The sequence below is a fragment of the Lissotriton helveticus genome, chromosome 3_1, assembly GCF_964261635.1.
Source record: "Lissotriton helveticus chromosome 3_1, aLisHel1.1, whole genome shotgun sequence".
In the NCBI taxonomy this organism is placed as follows: domain Eukaryota; kingdom Metazoa; phylum Chordata; class Amphibia; order Caudata; family Salamandridae; genus Lissotriton; species Lissotriton helveticus.
Genome location: NC_136061.1, coordinates 340,474,736 through 340,485,489, shown reverse-complemented (window position 1 = coordinate 340,485,489; position 10,754 = coordinate 340,474,736).

The following is a 10,754-nucleotide window of genomic DNA, read 5'->3' as shown; positions in this document are numbered from 1 at the left end:
CGTGCCCTGTGGGAATCCCTCCAGCAGTTCACGGAACTCCTGCCACGAGATAGGAGGGGAGGATTCTTGGAGATCCAGAAGGAAGGGATGCTGGTTTTCGAACGAGGTCATCAGCGCGGCCGCAGATGTCTCTGTTGGCGGCCCATGGGTATTGTCATGGGATCAACCAGCGGCGCCATGCTTGGCTCAGGCTCACGTCACTCAAGCCAGAGGCCCAGCAGCGAGTGGCCAATCTGCCCTTCTCGGGGGAAACCCTGTTCGGCAAACATGCGGATGATGAGATGGCCCGCATGAAGGCGGAGGCCGAGACTCTGACGGCTGTGGGCTTGGAGAAGCCCAAAGAAAAGAAGGCCTACCGCCCGTTCCAGAGACGGTTCGGGGCACAGGGCAGGGGGCAAGGACAGGCTTCGGGACAGCAGCAGCAGCAGTTCCGGAGGCCCTTCCAGAAGCGCCAGAAGGGTAGAGGAGGCCAACAGTCCTCTACAGCGAACAAAGGCCCGGCTGGGTCTCGACCCTGAGCGGTTACTTCCCCTACATCCGTTACCCGCTCCAGTGGGGGGAAGCGTTCAATTTTTTCAGGCAGAGTGGAGAAAAATTACTCAGGACAAGTGGGTGCTGAATATTGTTTGCAATGGATACAGTCTTCGGTTCACCAGCCCACCTCCTTCAATTCCACCGGTCAGCTCGCAGTTTCAACTGCGCGAGCTCCAGGCAGAGGCCAATATCCTGTTAAGGAAAAGGGCGATAGAAGACGTACCTCTGTCTCAGAGAGGAAGAGGTCTGTACTCCCGGTTCTTTCTAGTTCGCAAGAAGGACAAGAACGAGTTCAGGCCCATTCTGGAATAGCGACAGGCAAACAAGTGGATTCACAGAGAGAAGTTTTGCATGCTGTCTTTGCATCAGATTTATCCTCAGCTGCAACAGGGAGACTGGCTGTGTGCTATAGACCTACAGGATGCGTACTTCCATGTGCCCATTGCGCACAAACACAGGAAGTTCCTGCGATTTCAAGTCGGCGCCAATCAATATCAGTACACAGTACTGCCATTCGGGCTGAAGTCTGCGCCCAGGACATTTTCGAAGTGCATGGCAGTGGTAGCTGCACACCTCAGGAAGAACAAGGTGTTTGTCTACCCGTACCTGGACGATTGGTTGATCAAGGCCTCCTCCTTCTCAGAAGCTCAAGCGCACTTCCAGAAGACGTGCGTTCTCTTGAACAAGCTAGGGTTGCACATCAACATGTCCAAGTCTGTCCCGACTCCGGTCCAGTGCATACAGTACTTGGGAGCCTCCATCAATACGCTGTCAGCAAGAGTGTCTCCTTCGGAGGAGCGACGATTATCACTCCTTCGGAAGGCTCAGGCTCTTATGACCGCTCCATCTACAACAGTGAGGACGGTGTCTTCTTTACTGGGGTCGATGGCCTCTTGTATCTTCCTCACGCCACACGCACGGCTGCACATGAGACCATTGCAGGAGTGCTTGGAGGATCAGAGGAAAGGATCTTGGGACGACAAGATACGACTGTCTCTGCATGCTCTTCAGTCTCTGAAGTGGTGGTGTTCAGCGGAGAACCTCATCAGAGGGGTTCCCTTCCACAAGGACATTCCCATGCAGACTATAGTGAAAGGCCTTCAGTGCCAAGTGAACAGCTCTGAGTTCCAGGAAATTGATGTGGTAAGTGGACTCCGTCGGGGACCACGTCCCTTGAATCTGTAGGTCTCTGGAGTGCGCCCCCCAGCCGTGGAGCATCGCCGTGCCGTGGACCAGCTCCACGGCTGGGGGGCACACTCCGGAGACCTACAGATTCAAGGGACGTGGTCCCCGACGGAGTCCACTTACCACATCAATTTCCTGGAACTTCACTTGGCACTGAAGGCCTTTCATCCGTCCTTCCGGACCAACTCTTTGCTTGTTCAAACGGACAATACGACCACGATGTATTACCTCAACAAGCAGGGGAGGGTCGAGATTGCGCACTCTGTCGCAGGAGGCGCAGGCGATCTGGCACTGGCTTCTAGCCAGAGGACTGACGATAACGGCTACCCATCTACCAGGTGTGCAGAATGTTCAAGCAGACGCACTGAGCAGACTGATTCAGGAAAACCACGAATGGGTCATAAACGACGAAGTACTAGGAGAAGTCTTCGCAAGGTGGGGGACTCAAGACGTAGATCTGTTCGCCACCGCCGAAAACAGCAAATGCCGAGACTTCGCCTCCAGGTACTACCAGCCGGGGATGCTGGGGAATGCGTTATGGATCGACTGGTCGAACAGCTTTCTGTACGCTTTTCCACCCATTCCCCTGATTCCGGCGGTGCTCATCAAACTGTCTCAGTCCAGGGCGCGGATGATCCCGATTGCCCCGGAATGGCCCAGACAGTGGTGGTTCACGGACCTGTTTTCACCGGTCTCTACTTCCTCACATACAGTTGCCATGCAGGCCGGACCTTCTCACGATGTTCGGGGGCCAGATGTTGCACCCCAACCTCTAGTCTTTGAGTTTGGCGACATTGCTCCTGAGATAGTGCAATATGGCCATCTGAATCTACCAGAAGATTGCATGGACATACTGAAGGAGGCTAAGCGACCTTCCACTAGGACTTCTTATGCTTACAAGTGGAAGAGATTTTGCATCTGGTGCAAGTCCAAGAACTATGACCCGACGACATGTAAGGAAGATGTCATCCTTCCATATCTTCTACATCTGGCGCAGTCCGGCCTTAATGTCCATTCCATTAAGGTTCATCTGGCTGCATTGACTGCCTACAGGAAATGCCCTTCACAGACTTCCTTCTTTCAGATCCCTGTAATCAAAGATTTTTTGGAAGGCTTGAAGAAAGTGTTCCCTCCTGCCCGGCTTCCTTCGCCTTCATGGGAATTGAATGTGGCGCTGTCCAGATTGATGAAGGAGCCCTTTGAACCTATTCATAAGGCTTCGTTGCAGCACCTGTCCTGGAAGGCGGCGTTCCTCATGGCCATTACATCGGCCCGCAGGGTGAGTGAAATTCAGGCGTTGTGTTGCCAAGAACCTTATACTGTATTTCATGCTGCTAAGGTTCTTATGCGTACTCACCCTAAATTTCTTCCTAAAGTTATATCTGACTTTCATGTTAACCAGACCATAACTTTACCTACGTTTATTCAGAATCCTTCCTCTCCAGCGGAAAGGTCCCTGCATTTCCTGGATGTCAGGAGGGTGTTGAAATTTTATCTGGATAAAACCAAGGATTGGTCAGGCCAATTGTTCATAAATTATGGATCAGTCAGGACGGGTCTTGCTACCTCTAAACAGTCCATCTCTAGGTGGATTGTGTCCTCTATACAATTGTGTTACCAAAAAGCTGGTAAGACCTTAGGGGGTAAACCTAAGGCTCATTCCACCAGGGGCAAAGCTGCCACGACTGCTTTGCTCCGTAATGTTCCAATTGCAGAGATCTGCAAGGCGGCCACTTGGAAGTCGGTCCATACCTTTGCTAAGCATTACTGCCTGGACACTGATGCCAGGGCAGACGTTCAGGTTGGGCAGGCTTCGCTGCGAAATCTGTTCGCACAATAGTGATGTTATTTCTCTTTTCTCCACCGCCGCTTAGGGTGGGGATGGGCTTGCCATTCTATTCACTAGATGAACAAGTTACTTACCGTCGGTAACGATATATCTGTAAGAAACAGTAGTTAGTATTAGATTCCTTACCTTAGAATATCCCCAGGCGTCAGTCTGGATCCGGAAACTTTTGCGTAGCAGTACCCCTGCGCGTCGGTAGGCGTCGTCTGCAGGCGTCCCCTGCGGCTCCGCGTCGTCGGCGTCGTGCGCCGTGATGACGTCGCTGGAGTATATAGACACCGCCTCCGCGCGCTGACGTCAGTTCTTTGCACACAGCTTTTCCGCGCCAGAACACGCAGAGCCATGTGAGAACTAACACTGGTGCCATTTGAAACTAGGGCCCTGAAAGGGATGTCCTTAACCCTAGGTATCAGTTCGCAGAACGGGGAGGATGGGCGGGGCGGTAAGGAATCTAATACTAACTACTGTTTCTTACAGATATATCGTTACCGAAGGTAAGTAACTTGTTCATCTGAAAGAAACAGGTTAGTATTAGATTCCTTACCTTAGAATAGATACCCCAGCAATACCAACCCCGGAGGTGGGTCTGCGAACCAATACAACCTACACCAGAAAGTCCTGGAGGACCGAACGGCCAAAAAAGCCGTCCCTCCGGACTTGACTGTCCAGGCAGTAGTGCCTCGCAAAGGTGTGCAGCGAGGCCCACGTAGCCGCCTGGCAAATGTCCTGCAAGGGGACTCCCCGGCCCAGGGCAGTAGAAGCCGCCGTAGCCCGAGTGGAATGGGCCCTCAGCCCAACAGGAGGCTCCTTCCGAGCCAAAGAGTAGCATGCTTTGATGCACAGGACGACCCACCGAGAGATGGTTCGTTTCTGTACCGCCCTTCCCTTCTTCTCACCCACGTAGCCAACAAACAGTTGGTCATCCACCCGGAACTGGCGTGTGCGATCCATGTAAAATGAAAGCGCACGTTTTGGGTCCAGACGATGGAGCCGCTCTTCATCCTTTGAAGGATGCGGAGGCGGGAAGAAGGAGGGCAAGGTGATGGACTGCCCAATGTGAAAAGCAGAGACTACCTTGGGCAGGAAAGAAGGTCTAGTCCGAAGAACCACCTTGTCAGGATGAACAAACAGGAAAGGAGGTTTAACAGAAAGAGCCTGGAGCTCACTCACTCTCCTGGCAGAGGTGATGGCAACCAGGAAGGCCGTCTTTAAAGTGAGAAGACGGAGAGGACAGGAATGAAGGGGCTCAAAGGGAGCACACATCAGGAATGTCAGAACCAGGTTCAAGTCCCACTGAGGCATCACGAACGGAGCAGGTGGATACATGTGCGTGATGCCCTTTAAGAATCTTAACACAATAGGGGACTTGAATAAAGATGGCTGATCAGGTAGCCTCAAGAAGGCGGAAAGGGCAGAAAGATAGCCCTTGATAGTGCCCAGAGCAGAGCCCTGCTGGGCAAGGGAAAGAAGGAAGAGGAGAACCTCAGACAGAGGGGCAGAAAGGGGATCCACAGCCTTTGCTGTGCACCATGCCACAAATCTGTTCCACCGGCAGGCGTATACCGACTTTGTGGAGGGACGCCTGGCTGCCAGAATTACATCACAGACTTCAGGAGGCAAGTCAAATGGCCTCAACTGTCGCCGCTCAATCTCCAAGCATGGAGGTGGAGACTGGACAGGTTCGGGTGGAGGACCGTCCCCTGCTGCTGCGACAGAAGGTCCTCCTGAAGGGGCAGGCGGATCGAGGGACCGACTGTCATGCTGAGTAGCTCGGGATACCAGTATCTTCGAGCCCAGTCCGGAGCCACAAGGATAACTTGGGCCCGGTCGCGCCTGATCTTCTTCAGCACTCTGGGCAGAAGTGGTATAGGCGGAAAGGCGTACAACAGACCGCAACTCCACTCGCGCCGAAAGGCGTCGCCGAGCGAGTGCCGTCTTGGAAACTCCAACGCGCAGAACTGATGACATTGCGCGTTCTCTTCTGTGGCGAATAGATCTAACCAAGGCTCTCCCCATTGCTGAAAGAGGCCTCTCGCCACGTCCGAGTTCAGACGCCATTCGTGATCCACCGAGCACCGACGGCTGAGTTCGTCCGCCCTGGCGTTCAGAGAACCTGCCAGGTGTTGAACCGTCAGAGTCACGCCCTGACGTTCCAGCCATTGCCAGAGACGCAGAGCCTCCTGGCAAAGGGTCCACGACCCCACACCGCCCTGTTTGTTGCAGTACCACATGGCGGTGGTGTTGTCCGTGAACACCTGCACTACACTCCCGTTGACAAAGGGGAGGAATGCCTTCAGTGCTAGGCGAATCGCCCGCAGCTCCAACATGTTGATATGGAGCCGGGACTCCGCCGGAGACCAGATGCCTCTGATCTCTGCCTCTCCCAAGTGGCCTCCCCAGCCCCCGAGGGACGCGTCCGTCCCAACTACGTGCTCCGGTTGGGGAAGGGAGAGGGATCTGCCTCTGACCCAATCGCGGTCCGTAAGCCACCACTGCAACTGTCTCGCAGTGCCCTCCGAGATCAGGACATGGTCGGACAGGTTGCCCTGATGCTGGGCCCACTGAAACTTCAGGTCCCACTGCAGAGCCCGCATCCGCCATCTGGCGTGATGCACCAGAAGGATGCAGGAGGCCATCAGCCCCAGAAGCCGCAGCGTCAACCTGACCGAAACCCGGGATAACGGCTGAAAGATGGGAATCAGAGCCTGAATATCCCGGACCCGCCGTTCCGGAGGATAAACCCGAAACTGCGCCGAGTCGAGAACCGCTCCGATGAAAAGGAGCTTTTGAGAGGGACACAGGTGTGATTTCGGCACGTTGATGGAAAACCCCAGCTCGTGAAGGAGGTCTGCCGTCATCTGGAGGTGGTGGACGACTGTCTGGGGCGAGCCCGCCTTCAACAACCAGTCGTCGAGGTAGGGGAAGACTGAAACCCCTAACCGGCGCAGATGAGCTGCGACCACCGCCATCACTTTCGTGAACACCCGCGGGGCGCTGGTAAGGCCGAATGGGAGCACGATAAACTTAAAGTGCCCGTGGCCTACCGTGAACCGCAGGTAACGCCGGTGGGCCGGCAGGACGGGGATGTGAAAATACGCATCCTGCAAGTCCAACGCTACCATCCAGTCTTGTGGGTCTAGAGCAGCCAAGACCTGAGCCAAAGTCAACATCTTGAACTTCTCCTTCCGGAGGAAGCCGTTGACGTTCCGTAGGTCCAAGATAGGACGCAGGCCTCCTTTGTCCTTCTTGGGCACCAGAAAGTAGTGGGAGTAGCAACCACACCCTACTTCTGGCCCAGGAACGCGCTCGATGGCCCCCTTGGCCAAGAGGGCCGTAACTTCCTCCTGCAGAAGTGTCAAGTGGTCCCCCGACACACGGTGGTTCTGCGGTGGCATGGCTGGAGGAGTGGACTCGAAGGGGAGGGAGTAGCCCCTTCGGACGAGCTGCAGCACCCACCTGTCCGATGTAATCGCGCGCCAGCGGGAGTGGTGATGGCGAACCCTGCCACCCACTGGCGTCACGTGAGCCCGAAAGCTCGGACTAGGAAGACTTGGAGGCTGCAGCGGGGGGAGGCGTGGACTGACCTCGCCGCTGCCCTCTACCGCCACCACGGCGGAATCCACGGCCGCCACCGCGCTGGGGAGCGTTCTGCGGCGCGTGGCTGGCAGCACGTGTGGGACCGCCCCTTCCTTGGCCACGAAAGGGGCGAAACGAACCCGTCTGCTGGCGCTGGGTCGAAAGACCCAAGGACTTGGCCGTGACCCTGGAGTCCTTGAAGCGCTCCAGCGCGTGGTCCGCCTTGTCACCAAACAGGCGACTGCCATCAAATGGCATGTCCATGAGGGCATTCTGGACGTCCGGTGAGAAGTTGGCAGATCTCAGCCAAGCATGGCGCCGAATCGCCACAGTCGTGGACATAGCCCGTCCCAGCGAGTCGGTCGTGTCAAGACCACACCGGATCGAGTACCTCGCCGCATCCCGGCCCTCAACCAAGGCCTGGTTGAGCTTGTCCCGCACTTCCTGCGGGCATTGCGGCAAACACTCATCGACCGTATCCCACAGGGAGTGGGTGTAGCGGCCCAAGAGGCATGCGGTATTACAAGACCGCAGTCCAGCGCACAAAGAGGAAAAGACCTTTTCCCCAAATTGGTCATACTGCTTTGATTCCCGATCGGGCGGGGCCGATGGAAATGCGGACTGCGAAGTGGAGGCCTGGATCACCAGACTCTCCGGGGAGGGATGGGTGGAGAGGAAGGCAGGGTCGTCCGAACACGGACGGTGACGCCTGGCAACGTTCCGGTCAACCGGTGCACCGGAAGCGGGCCTAGACCAGGTGCCCAAAAGGACATCCGTCAGAGCCTCATTAAACGGCAGCAGAGGCTCCTGAGGGCATGACTGCGGTTTAAACACTTCGGTCAGAATGTTTGGTTTGACCTTAGCGACGGGGAGCTCAAGGCCCAAGGTCTTGGCAGCCCTCAGCAGGACCACCGAATAGGCAGCCCCCGCCTCAGACGCCACAGGGGTCGGCGAGACAAACCCAGTGTTGGGTGACTCGTCCAGACCACTGGCATCACCCAAGTCACCTACCCAGTCCACATCATACTGGCAGGCACGGGATAAAGGGTCCTCAGACCCCTCCCAACCCTCTCCATACTCGTCCTCATCGCCGTAGTCTGGGTCGACGATATAGACTTCGGGGTCAATGGGCCCCATCGGCGCCGGATCCGGCGTCGGACGACGCCGGTCCGACTCCGCGTCAGGAGTCAGAGGGGGAATGGGGGTGGCGCCGCGCGGCGCCGGCGCCCCGACGCCGGCCGGAACCGACGGCGGAGTCACTGCGCCGCGCAGAGGCGGTACCACGGGTTGGCCCAAAGGAACCGACGCCGGAGAGGCCGGTAGACCAGCCGGCGACGAACCTGAGGGGCCCAGCGGCGCCGGGGCCGGAGCCACCGGCGGCGTCGAGGCAGGAGCACCCGAACCGCTCGGGCCCCCAGACGGGACCGACGGGCCCGCAGGCGCCGTAGGCCCCGCCGGAGGAGACCTCGCCCTCATAGCCATGAGGAATGCCTCAATCTCCTCGCGCGACGCGCCTTCCCCAGGGACCGACGGGTATGGGGCAGACGGCGTCGGCGACCCACGCGGGGCCGCGTGGGTGGGGCCACCCGAACCCCCGGCCGCATCACGCGGGCGTCGGGGGGAGTCGGGGGTGCGATGACGACGCCCCGACTTCTTACGCTTACCTGACGAACCGGAGGAATGGTGGCGACTCCCGGAGCGCTCATGGCGGCTCCGCGATCGTTCCCTCGACCGCTCCCTCGACCTCCGACCGGACCGGGACCGCTCTCGACGCGGGGCCGACACTCGGAGCTCGAGAAGCTTGCGGGACCGCTCCCGCCTAGCTTTACTAGTCAAGGCCCGACAGTCGACGCAGGACTCCACGTCGTGGTCCGCGCCCAGACACCGGAGGCAGAGTCGATGGTGGTCGGTGACCGACATCATGCGGTCGCAATTGTCGCAACTCTTGAAACCGGGCATCCTACCGGCACCGTAGAAGATTTATTCAACAAAAAACTTGGTCAAAAGACCGGAGTACTGCTCTTCGGATCTGCGCTAACTGGCGCGGAAAAAAGAAGAACTGACGTCAGCGCGCGGAGGCGGCGTCTATATACTCCAGCGACGTCATCACGGCGCAGACGACGCGGAGCCGCAGGGGACGCCTGCAGACGACGCCTACCGACGCGCAGGGGTACTGCTACGCAAAAGTTTCCGGATCCAGACTGACGCCTGGGGATATTCTAAGGTAAGGAATCTAATACTAACCTGTTTCTTTCAGATTATGACTATACACAGAGATCCCCTACTACAGAAGGAGTAGTTTCTGTCCTGTAACTCCAGTTCTGTAGTAGGGGTATCTCTGTTATAGTCATAAGCACCCACCCTCCTCCCCGGTGGAGAGAGATATTCATGTAAGGAATGCTACAGGTCTGGCGTGTTACGCCTTCAAAAAGAACTGAAAGTAAAAGGGACCTGCAGTGCATTCTGGGATACTGTGAAGTTCTGGAAGGTTCTCTTAAAGGCACAGTATCCTGTTTTGAGCCACATAATGGCAGCCTATGGGGCTTGTGTGTCCAGGTCTTCCTCTCTATCTTTCCAGAGGGGTTTTGCTGTTAAAGCAAGGGAAATCTGGACAGGCTTTGCTGTTTGTGGATTTTTGGTGGAATTTCTAGTTGAAGCACTGGACAGTTTAGCCTGTGGATATAGGCTGCATTATTCGTCTTTAAATTCTCTCTTAAGTGTCTGTGCAGTTCTGCATTTTTCGACACCGTAAGAGATTATTTTTGATTGCTTCGGGGTCCACGCACATGGGCGGGACTATTCACTAGATTATGACTATAACAGAGATACCCCTACTACAGAACTGGAGTTACAAGACAGAAACTACTCCTTACGCCTATAGCTGAAACAGACACTGAGGAAAAGAAATTTGGCTTTGCCAGACCCCGTCAGGAGATGGGAAGGTCATACACAGCAGAGCAAAAAGTCAAGGATTATAATCTGCAAACTTTTAAATGGCTTGTGAAAGGAATCCTTAATTTAAAAAGGGAAAATAGCTGATTGTCTTGTTTGCTTTTAAATAAACTGTGTACACATCTTCAGGAATGTAAAGGGTGAGTAGGATCAGGGGCTTTACATTGAAAACATCCAAAACAGACGTGGTGGGACACAGGAAGAGGGCAGAAGGCAACTAAGCAGGTTGAAATGAAAATATAAAAACAGATCCAGGTTTTAAGGAGAAGTACTAACTAGGTAATGTAACATGTTCAGTTGGATTCTCTTTATATTCATTTTATTTCGACAACACAAAATTATGGTCCAGTTCTATGGACCTACACTGGACAACCCCTATAATTACATAAGCGTAACTGGGGATATCATCCAGGATGCAATAGAATATTTTTTGGTAAAATATTTTCCACTGGTCTCCACTTCTAGGCAACCGGAGATTAAAGAATTGTGTAACGCAAAGGCCATAACGTGAAAGGGCTCAAGCAGTCTTTGGAGATTTGTAGATGCAAATCATCAATAAATGTTTTTGGAACACGTGGATGGCTGAGTACAAAAGGGAAAACAGATTAATTAACATTTATGGAATATATTGCGAGTTTACAATGCAACAAAAGCACAATTA